Here is an 18,784-nt window from a genome sequence, read left to right as displayed (position 1 = left end):
CCAGCGCTAGGCAGAGCTGTTTCTGGAGATCTCTGACTTTGGGGCAGCGCCCCAGCGCTAGTGCACTTTCCAGCAAGCATATTTTAGGGCTCGGGAGGACTTTTAAGGCTCGGGGGTTGGTTCCTTTACCCCGTTTGGGTAGATTGAGAGTCCCGAGAGTGTGGGATGGATCCCGGGAGTGAGGTTTTAGATTATAAACCTTTCCATGATTTATTTTATTGATGGGATTCCATATTTGGTTATGATTAGGTGACCGCTAAAGGACTAAAGGATTGATCGTTCTCAAGGGTCGTTATTTTTTCTAATTCTTGCTTGAACCCGAGGTAAGAAAACTGCACCCCATATGTGACATGCATGGCTATGATTGACGCATGTTGGATGTTTAAATGTAAACATGGATAGCATAATGAATGCTTGGCAATCTTGCCCATTTGCATATGATTATTGTTGAGGCATGCTGGATGATTAAGTGCGATGCATGTGATGCACGAGAAACATGTGATTAGGGCATGCCATGAATGATGAATATGAGATTGGTCAGAGCTTGAGTCTCTGTGTTTGTGCGTGATCGTAATTATGCTAGAAACTGTTTAGTCAGCATGCTGGATGCCTTGTTCTTGGATAATTGGCATACGATACACATTGATAGCATTGCTTACTTGTGCATGGCACTGACTAATTAGTCAGGTTTGGCAAAGGTGCTAGTACCAACTGTGAAGCCGTGACTCACTAGTCAGGTTCGGCAGTGGTGCTGGGTACTGGTCACGCACTGACTAATTAGTTAGATCTGGCAAAGGTGCTAGTATCAACTGTGAAGTCGTGACTCACTAGTCAGGTTTGACAGTGGTACTGGGCACTGGTCACCAGGGCTGACTCACTAGTCAGAATTGGTAAAGGTGTTAGTATCAACTGTGAAGCCGTGACTCACTAGTCAAGTTCGACAGTGGTATTGGGCACTGGTCACATTGTGCTAACTCACTAGTCATGACAACCCTAGTGTGTAGTGCAAGTTATGTCGATTGGACCTAATCGACCCTCTGCATTGAATGACTCAAAGAGCATTAATGCAGGACCGACCTCAAGTTCGATGAATATAAACAAGCATTTATCTAGCCAAGGGCTAGCCATGTAGAGCCATTGCGAGAAATGGGCACTGGGCCCCTAGTGACTTGGTTGTCAATCACTCAGTATGGTTTACTAGAACCTCAAGTGATATTCACTCATCTGATCAGAGCTATGAGCTCTGCTTGATCATTTTGGTCATCATATGCATGGCTTGGGCACTGAGGCCCAGTGACTTGCTTGTTGGTCACTCAGCATGGTTTATCGGAACCTCTAGTGTTACGACACTCATCTGATTAGGATTGACTTGATAGTCCTCCAATGAGAAGGCCAGGACTTCTTGTCCTGGATACCCCAGCGTATGTTTGAATCCATTTGCATGCTAAGTAGAGCTATGATTGCTAGGCATTCCAGATATGATTTGATATCATGATATGACTGTTTATGAGCATATGAGTTTTCTTGCTGGGCTTCGGCTCACGGGTGCTTTGTGGTGCAGGTAAAGGCAAAGGGAAGCTGGACCATCCTTGAGTTGGAGAGCTTAGGTGATGATGTGTACATATGCAGCTGCTCGACCAATACTTGGGCGAGTTTTGAAAGTGGAACTAGGGTTGAACCTTGTTTTGCCGCTTAGAACGGCCTGTTGTAAATACTTTCTTGTAATAAACTCTGAAATTATATTTCTGGGATCCCAATGTATACAGTAGACGTTCTAGTGAAACGTTATATCTTAACCAAAGATTTTAACCCCTAAACCGCTAATCATGCTTAGTTACACGTTTATGGCCAAATGACTCGATTAGCGAGTTTAGCACTGTTTGCAATGTGCATTGTAGCGGTCCCTGGAGTTGGGGCGTTACACAGACCCCCCAAAAATAGTAATGGTTGGGAAAAACCTCCCCAAAGAAACCAAATAGCAATTAATTTGCTTTTTGTAGAAGAACCAGGATGTCTTCGCATGGTCACATTCGGACATGATAGGGATAAGTCCAAATGTGGTGAGCCATGCGTTAAATATCGACAAAAGCTTCCCGCCGAAGCAGCAAAAGCGAAGACTACTGGATGACGATAGGAAGAAGGCTCTTAAAGAGGAAGTCAGCAGGTTAAAAGCAAACTGATTCATCAGGGACGCTTTTTACCTCGATTGGGTAGCCAACCCGGTACTAGACTCGAAGCCTAACGGGACATGGTAGACCTATATTGACTACTCGGACCTCAACAAGGCCTGTCCTAAGGACTGCTTCCCTTTACCACGGATCGACCAGCTCGTGGATGCCATGGCAGGGCATGGACTCATGTCGTTCATGGATGCCTAGTCTAGATATAACTAGATTGCCATGCATGCCCCTGACCAAGAGCATACAAGTTTCATAATAGACAAAGGGTTGTATTTTTATAACGTCATGCCATTCGGGCTCAAAAATAATGGAGCCGCTTACCAGCGACTCGTGAACATTATGCTCTTCGAACAAATAGGTAATAACATGGAAGTTTATGTTGATGATATGTTAGTTAAATCTCAACTTAACAATAACCATGTGGATGACCTCGAAGAATGCTTCACCGTGTTACGGAGATATAACATGAAACTCAATCCTCAAAAGTGCTATTTCGGAGTATCTTCAGGAAAATTCTTGGGATTCATTGTGAATGCTCGGGGAATAGAAGCTAATCCAGATAAAATCCAAGCTCTGATTGATATGCCCTCACCTCGGAAGCATAAAGATGTCCAAAGTTTGACTGGCAAGATGGCAGCGCTAAGTAGGTTTATCTCGAAATCTACGGACCAGTGTCTTCCATTTTTTAACCTTTTGAGGGGAGGAAAGAAATTCGAATGGACAGAGTAATGCGAGTTAGCTTTTCAAGAACTCAAGAAACACCTCACAGAACCCCCCATCTTGTCAAAACCCATTACGGGAGAAGTCCTGTACATGTACCTTGCCACAACTGAGCACGCCATAAGCGCGGTACTCGTGCGGGAAGAAGGAAAAGTGCAAAGGCCCATGTATTACGTCAGCAAAAGGTTACTGGGGGCAGAATCAAGATATGCCTTGATGGAGAAGTTAGCTCTCAGCCTAATTCACTCATCTCGAAAGCTCCGACCCTATTTTCAAGCGCACCCCATCCATGTATTTACTGATCAACCACTAAGACAAGTCTTGTCCAAGCCAGAAGCCTCAGGTCGACTGCTCAAATGGGCCGTTGAACTCGAACAATTCGAGATCACTTATCATCCAAGGACGACCATAAGGGGACAGGCCTGGGCAGACTTCATAGTGGAATGCACTGGCGTGGCCAACGATAATGGATCAGGAGCAGGAGTAATCTTGATCACCCCTACAAGAAGTCGATTTCACTCTGCATTAAGATTTGACTTTGACGCGGCGAATAACGAGGCCGAGTACGAGGCTCTACTGGCAGGACATCGCATAGCCAAGGAGCTCAAAGCCAAAGCCATACATTGCTACAACGATTCCTAGCTGGTGGTTAATCAAATTTTGGGAGAGTACCAGGCTCGTGGTACGAGAATGGCAGTATATTTAGAAAAGGAAAAATCGACATTGGATCATTTCGAGTTCTATGCAATAGAATAGGTCCCCTGAGAATAGAACTCTAACGCGAACGCCTTAGCCAGGCTTGCTACCTCTATTGAGAATGACAAACTGAATGTCGTGCCAATCGAACATCTCGCGACGCCCAGTATAGACGAGCCAGAACAGGAGGATGTGTGTATGGTCAATTCCGAGCCAACCTGGATGACTCCGATAATTGAATACCTTGAGACCGGCGTTCTCCCGGAAGAACGGACCAAGGCTCGAAAATTGATGTATCAAATCCCTAGGTATATAATTGTAGATGGAAAGCTGTATAGAAGAGGATATTCCATGCCGCTACTCCGGTGTGTGACCCCACCCGAAGCTAAGAGAATCATAGAAGAAATTCATGTAGGGTTCTGTGGAGACCATACTGGGGGGCATAGCCTATCCAAGAATATCATACGTCAGGGATACTTATGGCCTACCATCAAATCAGATTCATTTGACTACGTCAAGAGGTGTGATAAGTGCCAACGGTTCGCCACAATTCCTCGAGCTCCACCATCCGAGCTAACTATGATGACTTCCTCATGGCCATTTGTGGTCTGGGGAATCGACCTCATAGGCTCACTGCCGACTGGCAAGGGCGGAGTAAAATACGCAGTAGTCGCCGTAGATTACTTCATGAAGTGGACTGAAGCTGAACCTTTGGCGACAATAACCTCAAAGAAAGTCCTTGACTTCGTGATGAAGAACATCATATGCCAATATGGGATGCCAAGGAAGATTGTGTCTGATAACAGTACCCAATTCGACAGCGATCTGTTTACCAACTTTTGCGAAAAAATGGGATAATAAAGAGCTTCACATCGATGGCCCATCCCCAGGCAAATGGTCAGGTCAAAGCTGTAAATAAGACCCTAAAGATTTCGCTAAAGAAAAAGTTGGAAGAAGCTAAAGGAAGATGGCCCGAAGAATTGCCCCAAGTTCTATGGGCGTATAGGACCACGACCCGTACATTAATAGGGCATACCTCATTCTCTTTAGCGTACGGTTGCAAGGCTATGTTTCCAATCGAGGTCAAAATTCCCACAATTCGAGCCCTCGGTTATGATCAAACCTCGAACCAGTCTCAGCTCGAAGAAACTCTGGACCTAATCGAAGAAAGAAGGAACGAAGCTCAGTTAAAAAATGCTGCATACCAACAGCGAGCTACCCGGTACTTCAAAAAAAGAGTTCGAGATAGAAAATTCAGCGTGGGAGATTTGGTGTTGAGGCGTGTATTCTTGGCAACACGAGACCCAGCAGCTGGCGTGCTCGGGCCGAATTGGGAAGGACCTTATCAGATAGAATCAGTCATCCGAGCTGGCATGTACAAGTTGGCAAGATTGGATGGAAGTCTGGTACCACGAGCATGGAATGGCGAACACCTACGACCTTACTATCAATAGTGTAGGAAGGATGTTGCCTATAACCATGATTGTTTATCTGTACTGTTTTTCTATTTTTGATTTCGTTTTAATATGTTGTATTTTTGGCAATCTCTCTTAATTCAATAACCTATGGTCACATTCATAGGATATTAAGGGGGAATTAGCGGTATATATACCATCTGCTCAAAAAAATAAAATAGCATATACGAAAAAACATACAAGTGTTTGGATATAACCAAATGCGCGAGCTAAGATAGTTTGGATATAACCAAACTATCAAAAGCATACAAGTGTTTGGATATAACCAAATGCGCGAGATAAGAAATTCTGAACATAATCAAATTATCAAGAGATAAAAATATAAGTGTATGGATTACAAACCAAACATGACCTTAATAGGTTTGGAACAAACCAGCTAAAACTAATCGACAGTAAGTTGGAGCATAACCCACTTCGCGTTAAGTCGAGATCGAGGCTGGAGTATCTTGCAAAACAATAGTTTCAACCTCATAACCTTGGGGAGCTACCCGTGGACGAGAAAAAGTAACTAAAAAAGTAAGATATAACTAAACCATTATCATTACACACCATATAAGTACTTTCGAGTGCATGGTAAAAGTAATCACCAACCTTGAGAAAATAACGAGATTGGAAACGGATATTTCGAGCAAACTATGCATGAATGCATTGAACCTCGAGCTTAAATCCAAACTATGTTTGTATGAATAAACAGGCATATATGACACTTTAATATAAAAGGCGCAAAATATTTCAACCCAAGAAATGTAAAGCAAATGTATTAAAATAAATTCAAAAAATGATATCTCAAATATCATAAAAGGCAGCTCTTTCACGAGCTGTAAAATTGTCTTAGCCCCGGGGGCATAAAAAATGAAAAATCAAACATAAAAAACGGTTACAAGAGATTCAGAGGGACGCAGGCCCAAGGCAATATTTAAGAAGAGGAAGCATTCTCTTGGCCTTCTCAGCATCTTCCTTGGCGTTCTCAGCATCATCATCACCCCTGGCTCCCTCTGCCTCATCTCGAGTGGTCTCCTCCTCGTCAAGTCGAGCTTGCCATTTAGCCACGAACTTTGCTTCAAGAGGGCCTAAGAAGCTGGTGTCGAGGTTGACATTGTTGGCCCAGATTCTGTACATGGGCATGTCGACTGCCCGGTCCTTCTTCTCCTTAAACTCTTCAAGAAGACGAGTCTTTTCACCCTCCATGATCTCGAGAGTGGCAGCCTTCTCTTCTTCGAGCTTGGTATTGATCTCCTTGGCCCGAGTATTCTCCTTCTCAAGCTCTGCAAGTCAGGAATTCTTCTTTTCAAGATATCTTGACCTTTAGCCACTCAGCTCCTGCCTCCACCTTTGCCTTTGTGGCCTTGAGCTCGTCACTCAGTTTGAGTTGGAGATCCTTTGCCTCCTGAGCAAAAGACATAGTCATGTGGACCTCGTGGTTCAACCTGTAATTAAGTTGAGCAGAGATAGCAAGAGTCTGGCATACGAAGAAATCAAATCAGCATATGAACCAAATATAGATACAGCTAGAAGCAAGAGAAGAAAGGTTACTGCAGCAGTAAGCTCGATGCTCTTCTCGTAAAGAGTATTGCAATCTCGAGCATTGTTCAAAAATTGCCAGTGAGAGGCATCAAAGCTACCAAAACTCTGGCCCACCCGAGATAGAACATCCGAGCCTAGCGTATCTCTGTGGGGTCCAGCTGTGTTGTCAATCACATACTCATCGATGTGAGTAGAAACCGAAAGCAACTGTGTTATTGAGGCTGAGGGTATCTTCGGAGGTAGGCCAAGTGTGGAATGGACCTGGATTATAGGAGGAGCAGGAGGTAAGGTCGACGAGGACATCTCGGCCTAAGTAGGTGGACTCAAAACGGGGCTCGGAGCAACCGGAGCTGGGGGAGGAGGCATTTTCTCAATCCTGTTAAGGACCTTAGCAGGTCGGTCTATTTTTCCCGACCCCCTCGGGCGCTTACTCCTCTTGGCTCCACCACTCACCAGGATGTTGTCAATGTTGGAGTCCATTTCGCCTGCACATTTACACAACATTATGAGTTATCCCAAAACAAAATAAAATAACATGATGTAGACAGACAAGGGATAAAAAGACAAGTAAAGAGAAACCTAACTAGAACTCTCCCCCGAGCTTGTGCTCGGTGACCACGAAATTCCCCCATCTTCAGAAGAGGCAGGGGGAGTACCTTCCCTATAGGTGGATGTCAACCTTGAAAGGTCCCTATAGTCGTTAGTCCCATATTGGACGGCTATTTTGTCCCATACCTCGTTCAAGCTATACATGGTGTCGTATTTCCCGAGCCAGCTATCGAACCTATGCACCCTATTATCTACCCAAGACCATACATAGAAATGGTTCCTATCGTCCTTGCACAATATTAATCTATCGGGTTTATGTTTAAGTAATGAGGGAGACCACAAATCCGAGCTAAGGATGACTGTACCTTGTTCATCCGAGCTCGAGCTCGAGGCCTCATCATTGGCCTCATTCCCTAATTGTGGACTCCTGCAATGCTGAGTTGGAGATGGACGCCTCGCATTTCTCCTTGGAGGAAGGTTGCTGGTTGGAAGAGGCATGAGCTCCCACTGGTCGTACTTCTTATTGGACCAGTCAGATGTAGACTAATCCTCCCCCAAAAGGCCGCATGCCCGGAGCTTGTCTTCATGCAGGAGATAGGAAAGGGACCTCCTGCCATAGGGAAGCTGGAGCAAAGTCTCTCTGTGCTCCCTCATCTACTTGGTGGGAGTAGGGAGATGGTAATTATCTGGAAGATCAAACACATTTCAACTAAATACGAGCCTAAGAAAAATTTGAGCACAAAAAAGAAAGAAGTTGAGATACTTACGAATTCGTCTAAACGAGTAATATCTAGTCGGAGCAAGGCCATCCGTCTAGAAGAAGGCTTTCTTGAAGTCTGGTGGATGATTGGGTAAATCCCCAAAGATCTTTGGCTCCTTGGGATAGCTCGAAAGGTAATAGAATCCGTCCCCTCCCCGAGCTCGGGAGGGATTTCTTTTCAAGCAAAAGAGATACAAAATCTCTTATGGTGAAGGTCCTGCCCACTTCAGCTCGTGGTATAGCGACCTCAGGGCAGATAGAACCCTGTAAGAATTGGTGTTGAGTTGGAAGGGAGCCATCCCAACAAAGTCTGTGAAGTCCTTGAAAAAAGACTTCAAGGGCAATATTGCCCCTGCCTTCATATGCTTCTGGCTCCAAGCTATGTATCTCAGCTTGCTATCATGATTTCCATCTCCTGGAGCGCGGAACTCCACTCGTGGGTGGTCGGAGCTCGACACCTCAGCGAGCCCAATAATCCTATGCCGTGAAAGGCCAGAATATCAGTTATCTGACCTAGCGACGTAACTGAGCTCCACTAATGCTCGACCTCAAAAAATTCTCTCCTCGGCTACGAGGTAGAAGGTTCCCCCATCAGCGAAAATTGAAGATCACTCGGCTTGCAGGCGATTGCTACTTTGAGCGTAGGGTCGAGAGAAATTGGTCTAGGCTCGGTGTCCAGATCTGGATAAAGGGAGACCCTTAGTCTTTTCCTTTTCCCTTCTTCGACCTCATCTATCTGACGTCGGAAGTGGTCTCGGGCGTCCTCTTGCTCACGCCTCAGTTCGTGCTCCTGAATTAAGCGTTGGTTCCGTGTAAAAGGAGACTCCAGGCTCGAAGCTACTGGTTTGTAAGGAATCGCGAGCTTTCACCCCCACCACTTTCCCGAATTCTACGGCATCTAACAAGAAAGCAAAAGTGTGAGGGCCAAGCAAGCAAGAAATAATGAGATAAATATTACCTAAGCTCGAATGATCGAGGCTACAAGGCAAGCTCGATCCAAAGGATGAGGATAATCTCAAAGCGTGTATACCATCAAAAGGAAAGAAGGTGGACATTTTATGGGAAATCCCGAAATATCGGGGGAAAAAGGTTGCGGTTATTGAAAAGGTGGTATTTTTGGAATCATGCATTCTTTTTTAAAAAAAACAACCCTGATTTTGTACCCGATATCTTGGTGTGCAAGATATGTACTATGAGATTTGAAAACCCAGAGAAGGAACTATAATTGAACCTTTTCACACAAGAACTGGGTTTGAATCTAATGTCTATCAGTCGAAGCATCCTAGTGCATTGAACTAATGAATGGACCAAAAATAAATCCTAGTGCTAAAGTGAAACAGAAGCATAAACGTGCATGCAAAGATATAGTATGAATGCGGATATAAGAGGTTAAGAAGAGATACTTACACAATGAAGTTGGCGGGTACTGAGAAATTGAAGAACGAAGTAGTGGTTGTAAGAACGATCTCACGGAGTCGAATAAGCCAACGTTATTTTGTTTTCTTGGTTTGGAGAACATGCAAGAACAAGGACAAATCGAACTCTAGTTTTTTCTTCTTTTTTCTCTGAAAGCACAAATGAAAGTAGAGCGGGGAAGACGATGGGGATGTATATATTAAAGGACAATTTGTTCTGAGCCGTTGGCCATATTTCATATCCGATCCAACGGTCAGAGATAATTGATTCGATGGTACTATACATGATGGCAGACGGATAGTCATGGGCGGGTTTCCAAGGTACTCAAGTACTTTGAGTGATCAATACCCAACTGACGCGTGTCCACACTCGTGTATATTTGATGGTACGGTTCCCAATGGAAGTAGTTCAAAAGTTTCCCTCTCATAAGATTCGAACAAATACTTTTGAGGGGGCAAAATGTTACACCCAGTTTTCGAGACCAGAAATTATATCCTCGAAAGCTGGACTCGTCAAGTATGAGCTCGAGATATATAAAACACATGTTTAAGGTCAAACCTCCGAGGCAAGATGGCAATCTCGAAGACATGTAACCTCAAGATTTTTTCCAGGCTCGAAAGGCATAACATCGGGATACATCCGTTACCGAGTGCCTTCAGATCGAATAGTCTGAGCTTAAAGAGTGCAGGCTTTAATCATGACAGCCTCGATATCATTTATCTGCTCCGAGCAGGTCTTGGAATAAGATGACCAGTTCGTAACCTGCCTGTAAACCTAGACTGATGCGATGTTGACTGCTGATCTTGGAGATTTGATGAATCGTCTGATGTAACACGCCTTGTACATTTAAAGATTTATTATTGTAACGTCCCGAAATTAAAGGGATATTAACAAGCCTATTATCCGTTTTCCTGGTCATTCAGGGGACGTTTCCTTGTATATAGGAGTTACAGCATTTAATATCATTATTTCAATTAATAAGCAGGAGTATCTTCCCGAAATATGTGGGAATGAACTCTGAAAACTCTCTATAAATAGAGAGGTCATGAACACTTGTAAAGGAGGGATCTTTTGCTATCTGGAGAGAAACTCTGGAGAATTCATCTATGAAGGATTTCCAGAAAACTCAAAGTCTTAATAAAATTGACTCGTGGACTAGGCAGAGTTAACTACTAAACCATGTAAAACTCTTGTTGTTCTACCATATTATTCATCTGTGCCATAGCTCCTATTGTTTAATTGCTCTACATTTTAAGTTGACGAAAAACAGCATCAACAGTATATATAAAATGATTCACTTGACCCATACAACTGCCTTCCACACCATCTGTTTCGTGTGTATTTGTCGACAATACAAAATCGTCAATGACATCTCTCTTCTCATCTATGCTTCATTCTCCTCGACTATCTCATTGGGGACACCTACTTTCGCTTCCCCATGGTAAATCCACTGTTGATAATTTGCTTGAAAACCCCAATCAAATACATTAGCCTCCATCACATCCATAATTTGCAATCTAGCATTTGAACATATTATTATTATTATTATTATTATTATTATTTAATTATTAAATTAATAGTTTTATTGTTTACTTATCTTATTAATTATTAAATTAATACTTTATTATTTAATTATATTTTTAATTAAGAAATTAAAATTTTATTATTTACTTATCTTATTAATTATGAAATTAATATTTTATTATTTATTTAACTTATTATTTATTAAATTAATATTGTATTATTTAATTATTAAATTAAAAATAGTATTAATTATCTTATTAACTATTAAATTATTAAATAGTATTATATAATTATCTTATTTTGAACTCTTGACCCCTAACTCCCAACCCTGACCCTAAATCTGACCCCCAACCCCTAACCCTAAACCTGACACCCGACCCCCAACACTCGACCCCAAAACCCCAACCCTCAACCCTAAACCCTCGACCCCGGCCCTTGATCCCAAACCCAAGACCCTCGACCATAGACCCCCGACCCCAGAACCCCAACCTCGACCCCAAACCCTGACCCCAATACCCGACTCCAAACCCCCATCCTCCGACCCCAACCCCTAACCCTAAACCCCGACCCTGACCCTCGACTCACAAAACACAACACCTCAATGTTTTTGTATCATTTTTTTAATCAATTAGTATTATAATTATTTCTCCAAACTCTACGAAATTTTGGCAGCATAACGACTGTATTTTAACCTATTCCAAAATTTTGAACCCTGCAATTAACACTCAGAAATTCCCAAAACAGTTCACAATATACATATTAATAACAATTAACTTTTCACCATACACCATAAACACACATCATCAATCAAATTGAAACACTAATCTTTCAAGTTCACATATTATTTACCGAAATCAAAAAATTATATTTCAAGTTCACATATTAAATCTACATACAACTAATATTTCTAAGATCCTCAATATTAAATACAAATACATACACCCAAATTAATACCTACATAGAACAATATAATAAAAACTAATATATATATGTTCATACACACACACACACATTATTGTACCCTAATTTTATTCTGAGTTCATTCACTCAGCTCGGGTACAACTAGTAAATAAATATATGGAGAAATAACCAAGGGAATGATATTTGCTTATTATCCACATGGGCAACTCTAGTTTCATGTGGTCATGCATGGTGTTAGGCTTCCTGAGTTTAACCCGAGCTACAGACACGAAGGCTATGAAGCGCGTGCTCATAATATTAAAATAATTGTTCAAGCACGAGCTTGGAGGGGATATCCAACTCGTCGTAGTTATAGTATATTGCATGTATGCAGATCCCCAGGGACTCAGGATCCCTTTATACATATATTTATGACCAAGCTATCATATTTAATATCTCAGATATTAGGAATACATTTATCTTGTGATCAGATCATATCCTAATATAAATGGGAATTATTTGTATTAAATTTGATAATTATGTATATGCGTGATTGACTCATGCGGTTACCCAAACCTGTCCATGGAATTCCCTTATAAATACTGGGAATATTGGACAGGAAAGGTGACCATTATTCTGTAATACCGAAACTCTGCCAAAATAGAGAGAAAAACAGCAATAATATAGACTCGTGGACTAGGTGGATTTTAACCACTGAACCATGTAAAAGTTATGTGTTCTTGAGTGAAATCATTTATTTTCATTACGGTTTATTAAGCACTAATCTATCTTATTATTTCTTAATACACTGTTGGAAAAAAACCGCGTCAACAGTTTGGTGCTTTCATTGAGAGAAAAATTAGTGCTTTATCAAAATCCCAGTCGAATCTCATCATGGTGCTCACTTGCTCAATGCACGATAATGAGATAAAACAGCCTGGTGGGCAAGAGACCCATCATGGTGCTCACCCGCTCAATGCACGATAATGAGATAAAACAGCCTGGTGGGCAGGAGACCCATCATACCGCTGTCTCATCACGGTGCTCACCTGCTCAATGCACGATAATGAGATAAAATAGCCTAGTGGGCAGGAGACCCATCATACCGCTGTTTCAAATGAGCATGGCCCTAAAGTCCAGCAACGTCCAGGAAAGCAACCGGCGGGTCATGGCGACACTGGGAGTTCAGTGTCATTACCACCGAATCCAAACCCGGAATTGTCATTGAGATGGAAAATATGCATTTAAGAAGCCATCTCGCGAAGGCAAACATGCAAATTGAGGAGGTTTCGGCTCAATTACCCCCTCTTGCAACCGATGTTATTGTCGGAAAAGAGACAAAGTGGGTCTCACAAGTCCCACAGGATAAGCGATCCAAACCAAGTCAGTTAGTCAGAACGGCCACCCCAAGTTCTGTGCCTACAGGGCGAGATCGCTAGAATGCTAAACCCAGTGGCCCCCATAGGGGTCATCAACATGTCAGTCAATCAGTTAGAACTGCAACCCTATGTTCGATGCTTCCTTCACAGGCACCTAGGAATGCCCATGACAATCCACGAGGATGGGCTGGGATAGGCTCATAGAGACAAAATGTTCTAGCAAACCCTTCTACATCACGATCAGATCATCGGACGCAGAGAACTAGAAATAATGGGGTAGAACAAAGGTGGGCTAATCCAGTTCGCCTTGATGGGACAAGGATTGCCTCGTCAATAAGGCATCCCCCGTTACCTATAACACATCTGACGCCACCTCATCCTACATGGGACATTCCATCTTATGGAGACAGTAGGAGAAATCTTCCTCTATCTACCAATACCTTCGTCCCACAAGCACGTGTTGAAAATCCAGGTCCTCAGCCCCAACCGCGAGCTGTAAGCTTCTCAAATGGGAGTTACTTGATTGAAATTCATCATAGTGGTGAGTCTAAGGGCGACCTAAGGACTCAATTGAGTTCAGCGCAAAGCCCTCGGTATGAGTCGCAACCCGATTTGCGTGATCGCCTGAATTCGCAGAGAAGGAATCCATCTCAGAATGAAGATGTTAGTTATACTCGAAAAGAGGGACGTCTGTCCATAGTACGTGATAATGGGAATGCCCCACAAAACCAAGCTCGATCTTGGAGGGTTAATAACCCATCAAACACATACGATAGGATGGGAGCTATTGAACAGGCCCCAGGTAACCTAGGGACCAGAGACCAGACCCGCGAGAGGCTAGCTCTGATGGAAGAGCAAATGAAGAGGGTTTTATCTGGAAAAGATAAAGACGATTGTGACTCAGAGGATGAGCTCGAGCCTTTCGCTCCAAATCTTGCGGTGGCCACATATCCAGTAGGCTTCAGATGGAGATCCGTCAGATCACCATGGAATGTTCAACACCGTGATGATGGTCCACAATGTTGGACTCGATCTAAGGTGCATTTTATTCCCTGCAACTCTGGTCGGGCCATCTAGGCAGTAGTTTAAGCAGTACAAGAGACATTCCATAATATCGTGGAAGAATTTTTCCTCCGAGTTCAAAAAAGCATTCCGAGCTTTACAAGCAGCTTGAGTTGAGGCCAATTCATTGGCCAAGGTAAAGCAGCAACCTGGCGAAACATTGAAGGCATATCTAAGGCGGTTTGCCAATGTTGCTGCACAAGCTAGGGATGTTGATGACAGCTCCAAGCTCATGAAACTGAGGGCAGGAATCCTCGTCGAGGGGGACCTGTGGCAAGAACTTCAAAGGAAAGGAGTTAAGAGTGTGGGTGAATTCTTGGCCCGAGCTCAAGAGTGGATTAACTAGAGGAAGCATAAGCTTCTGTCACATGAACCAGCCAGACCCTCGTCTAGCCCGTTGGAGCAGTAACGGATGTTGCAGCTACAACTCAAACCGTTACCCAGAATAACCAAGGGGAAATAATAAGAGGAAGGGAAATGGAGAGGGAGACTAGAGCGGGACAAAGAAAAATAAATCTTGGGAGAAATTGAAGCCTGTTTACGCCACTTACATCGACCTAACGGATACTAGGGAGCGCATCTTCCTAGAAAATTCTACTCGCCTTCCATGGAAGAAGCCAGAGGGCGAAGAAAGATTCTTCAAAGTTCTATTGATTCCATAATGATATCGGTCATAAAACTTATGACTGTTGACAGATGAAGGATGAGATCAAAACTCTCATGAGAGCAGGAACTTTGGCCCAGTACGCCAGAAATCGGGTGGTCCCTAATCAGCCTGCTAGACCAAACCCTCTGTCAGTCCCCGAAGCTCTAGTAAGTCAAACCGGAGCTCAAGCAAATCAAGACAACCCTCCTTCGATAATAGGGGGAGATATAGCACCATTTCAGCAGAGTGGCCCAGAAGAGGTACATTAACAAATTGAAATCCCATAACAGAGTGGAGTTCATTCCGGAGCAGCGATTATCAAAACAACAAAGATTGGAAAAACAACCAATCATTTTTACAAAAGATGATGCTAGCCACGTCCAATTCCCACATAATGATCCCTTGGTCATAACCGTTCAGCTAGCCAATAGGAGGGTCCGGAGGACACTAGTAGATAACGAGAGTTCTGTGAATCTACTTTTTAGCTCCACCTTGGAAAAAATGGGGTTGTTAGTAACAGAATTGAAGGCAACCTCAATGACTCTGTACAGGATTTCTGGTGAAGGATCAGTAGCCATCGGGATGATCAAATTAGTGGTAACATTGGGAGAAGGCTCACAAATTATCTCCATGCTACTTGAGTTCATGGTAATCGACTGTCTAGCTGCGTACAATGCAATTTTTGGCTGACCTGTGTTGATGGCATTTGAAGCCATAACCTCTCTCCGCCACCTAGCAATAAAATTCCCCTCAGCTGTGGGAATATGCACCATCAGAGGTGATCAGCTCGCTGCCAGAGAATGCTATATAATTTCTATGAAGGGAAAATCACAACTCGGGCAGCAAGCTATGGTCATAAATGACGGAGGTGAGGAATCTGAGGAAGCAGAAGTTACTTGTGGGACAGAAGAACCTCAGCAAGCAGAGAATAGTGACGTCGCCCCATGTGAAGACATTGACCCACGAATGGGCGAAGACAAGTCAGAACTCCAAGCTATAGAGGATCTTGAAGAAGTAAACATTGACCCTAAAGAACCTTCAAGAGTTGTAAAGATTGGGAAGAATCTAAATGATAAAAGGAAGAATGAGCTGGTCAATTTCTGACAAGGGAATATGGACATTTTTGCCTTGTCACATGAAGATATGGTGGGAATAAGCCCGAGTGTAATCATGCACACTTTAAATTTGGACAAGAACGTGCTTGCAAAATCCCAAAAATGGAGACGCATGGGAACAATCCAAGCTGAGGCTCTTGAGGAAGAAGTAGCTCGACTATTAAACTGCGGGTTTATCTGTGAAGCAAAATACCTGATCTGGGTCGCCAATCCCGTGTTGGTCCGAAAGCCAAATGGGAAATTGAGGACCTGCATCGACTTCTCTGACCTGAACAAAGCTTGTCCCAAGGATTGCTTTCCACTACCAAGGATTGATAAGTTGGTAGATACCACGGCAGGTCACGAGCTCATGTCCTTCATGGATGCATATTTTGAACATAACCAGATCACGATGAATCCTGCGGACCAGGAACATACTAGCTTCATGACCCCAAATAACGTATATTGTTATAAAGTCATGCCCTTCGGGTTGAAGAATGTCGAAGCTACATATAAATGCTTAGTCAACAAAATGTTCGCTAATCAGATCGGGAGAAATATGGAAGTGTATGTCGATGATATGCTTGTCAAATCAAAGACTGCCAATAACCATGTGTCTGATCTAGAAGATTGATTTGGAATCTTAAGGAGGTATGATATGAAGCTGAATCCTCAGAAGTGCACGCTCGGAGTGGCATCTGGAAAATTTCTGGGTTTCATAGTCAACACGAGGGGAATAGAGGAAAATCCCGAGAAAATCAGGTCGTTGTTAGAAATGCCCTCGCCAAGGTCGCGTAAAGAAGTTCAAAGTCTAACTGGAAAGGTGGCAGCTTTAAATTGTTTTATTTCAAAATCGATGGACAAGTGCCTGCCATTCTATAACTTGCTCAGGGGAAACAAAAATTTGAGTAGACTGAGGAGTGTGAACAGGCATTACTCGACCTAAAAATGCACCTGGCCGAACCCCCAGTGTTATCTAAGCCTGTGACTGGAGAACCTCTATTCCTTTATTTGGTCATGACAGAAAATTCAATCAGTGTCGTGTTAGTCCGAGAAGAAAACCGTGCTAAAAAAACTTGTATATTATATAAGCAAGAGACTTCTCGGAGCTGAGTCACGATACCCACTGATAGAGAAGCTAGCATTATGTCTGATATTGGCTTCTTGGAAGTGCCAACAAATTTCCAGTCCCATTCAATCAATGTCATGACCGACCAACCTTTAAGGTAGGTATTGCAAAAACCTGAAACGTCGAGACGTCTTTTAAAATGGTAAATCGATCATAGCCAGTTTGAGATATTGTACATGCCACGGACCTCAATTAAAAGTCAAGCCCTTGCTAATGTTGTGGCTGAATGCACCGAGTTTCAAGAGGAGCTCTTGAAGGAACAAGTGCAGGAGTTATGGAAAATCTTCGTGGATGGATAATCAAACGATAACAAATCAGGAGCTAGGATCATCTTAATCTCCCAGAAGGGCATCGATTTCATATAGCTCTGAGAGTGGCAGGGGAGCTCAAGGCGAAGGTCGTCCAATGCTATATTGATTCTCAGCTCGTGATTAATCAGATGTTGGGAGAATATCAATGTAACACCCTAAACTCCAGGGACCGTTACGATGTGCCTTGTAAACAGTGCTAAACTCGCTAATCGAGCCATTTGGCCAAAATCGTGTAACTAAGTATGATTAGCGGTTTAGGGATTAAAATTATTGGTTAAGATGTAACATTTCATGAGAACTTTTACTATATACATTGGGATCCCAAAAATATAATTTAAAGGTCTATTACAAGAAGATATTTACAACAGGCTGATCTAAGCGGAAAAATAGGGTTTAAGCTCCAAGTAGTAGGAACCATCCCAAGGCCTAAAACCAAGTTCTCGGGGCCAAAATACTCAAACGGGCTCAAACCTGTCCAAGGGTTGCAGCCCTAAAACCTTGGGCCATGGCCCCCAGCCACTCTAAGAGCAAGGGCCATGGCCCCCAGCCACTCCAAGAGCAAGGGCCGCGGCGCCCAGCAAGGCAAAACTTGGTCCACCAGCTTCTTCGAGCTAAGGTCGTGGCCCCTAACCCGGAACCATCCCCAAACTCGTTCTCCTTCATCCCAAACCCTCCAAAAACATACCTAAACAATTCCAAATCATCAAATCAAAGTTCCCAAGCTTCCCAATGATCCAAAACAATCAAATCCCAAGGCTCAAACGAACCAAAAATTCAACGATTCACAAAGTCCAATTCTAAGCTTAAAAACTTTAAAAACTTGAATTACCTACAATTGAGTTTTTTCCAACTAAATCCTTCGGCTAATAAGCTTCTAATCTTCCCTAGGATCGCTATGCCTCGATCCTCGCTTGAATCCAACTCCTAGAACTCGAGATTTCTTCGAAAATGCTTCAAACGGTAAAACGAAATAACAGAAAGAGAACGAGAGGTTTTCTATCGTATGGTTCTATCTGACAAGCTACTTCAAGCTTAAGTAACCTCAAATAAAACCTAGTGCTCGGGGTCCCAAAAACACCCCCGGGGACTTTATAGTCAAAACTCCTAGAATTTCCTCCTGATCTCAATAACTCCCAATTTATCATCAAATAACATCCTCATAACTTAATATCACAATAAAAGACCCCGTTATGACAAAACCGCTAATTTATAATATAAAACCGTCTCATGTCGAATAGCTCGAATATATCTCCATAATAATGGGATCTCATTCACAAATCACAATATGCACCCAAATGTACAAATATGCCCTCAATGGGCCAAATTACCAAAACACTCTAATAATCAAATGTGGACCCACATGCATGCATATAACATCATATTATAATATAATTCACATAAACATTCATATTATCACTT

This window comes from Humulus lupulus, chromosome 3 (assembly GCF_963169125.1).
Source record: "Humulus lupulus chromosome 3, drHumLupu1.1, whole genome shotgun sequence".
Lineage (NCBI taxonomy): Eukaryota > Viridiplantae > Streptophyta > Magnoliopsida > Rosales > Cannabaceae > Humulus > Humulus lupulus.
This window is presented reverse-complemented; position numbering follows the sequence as displayed.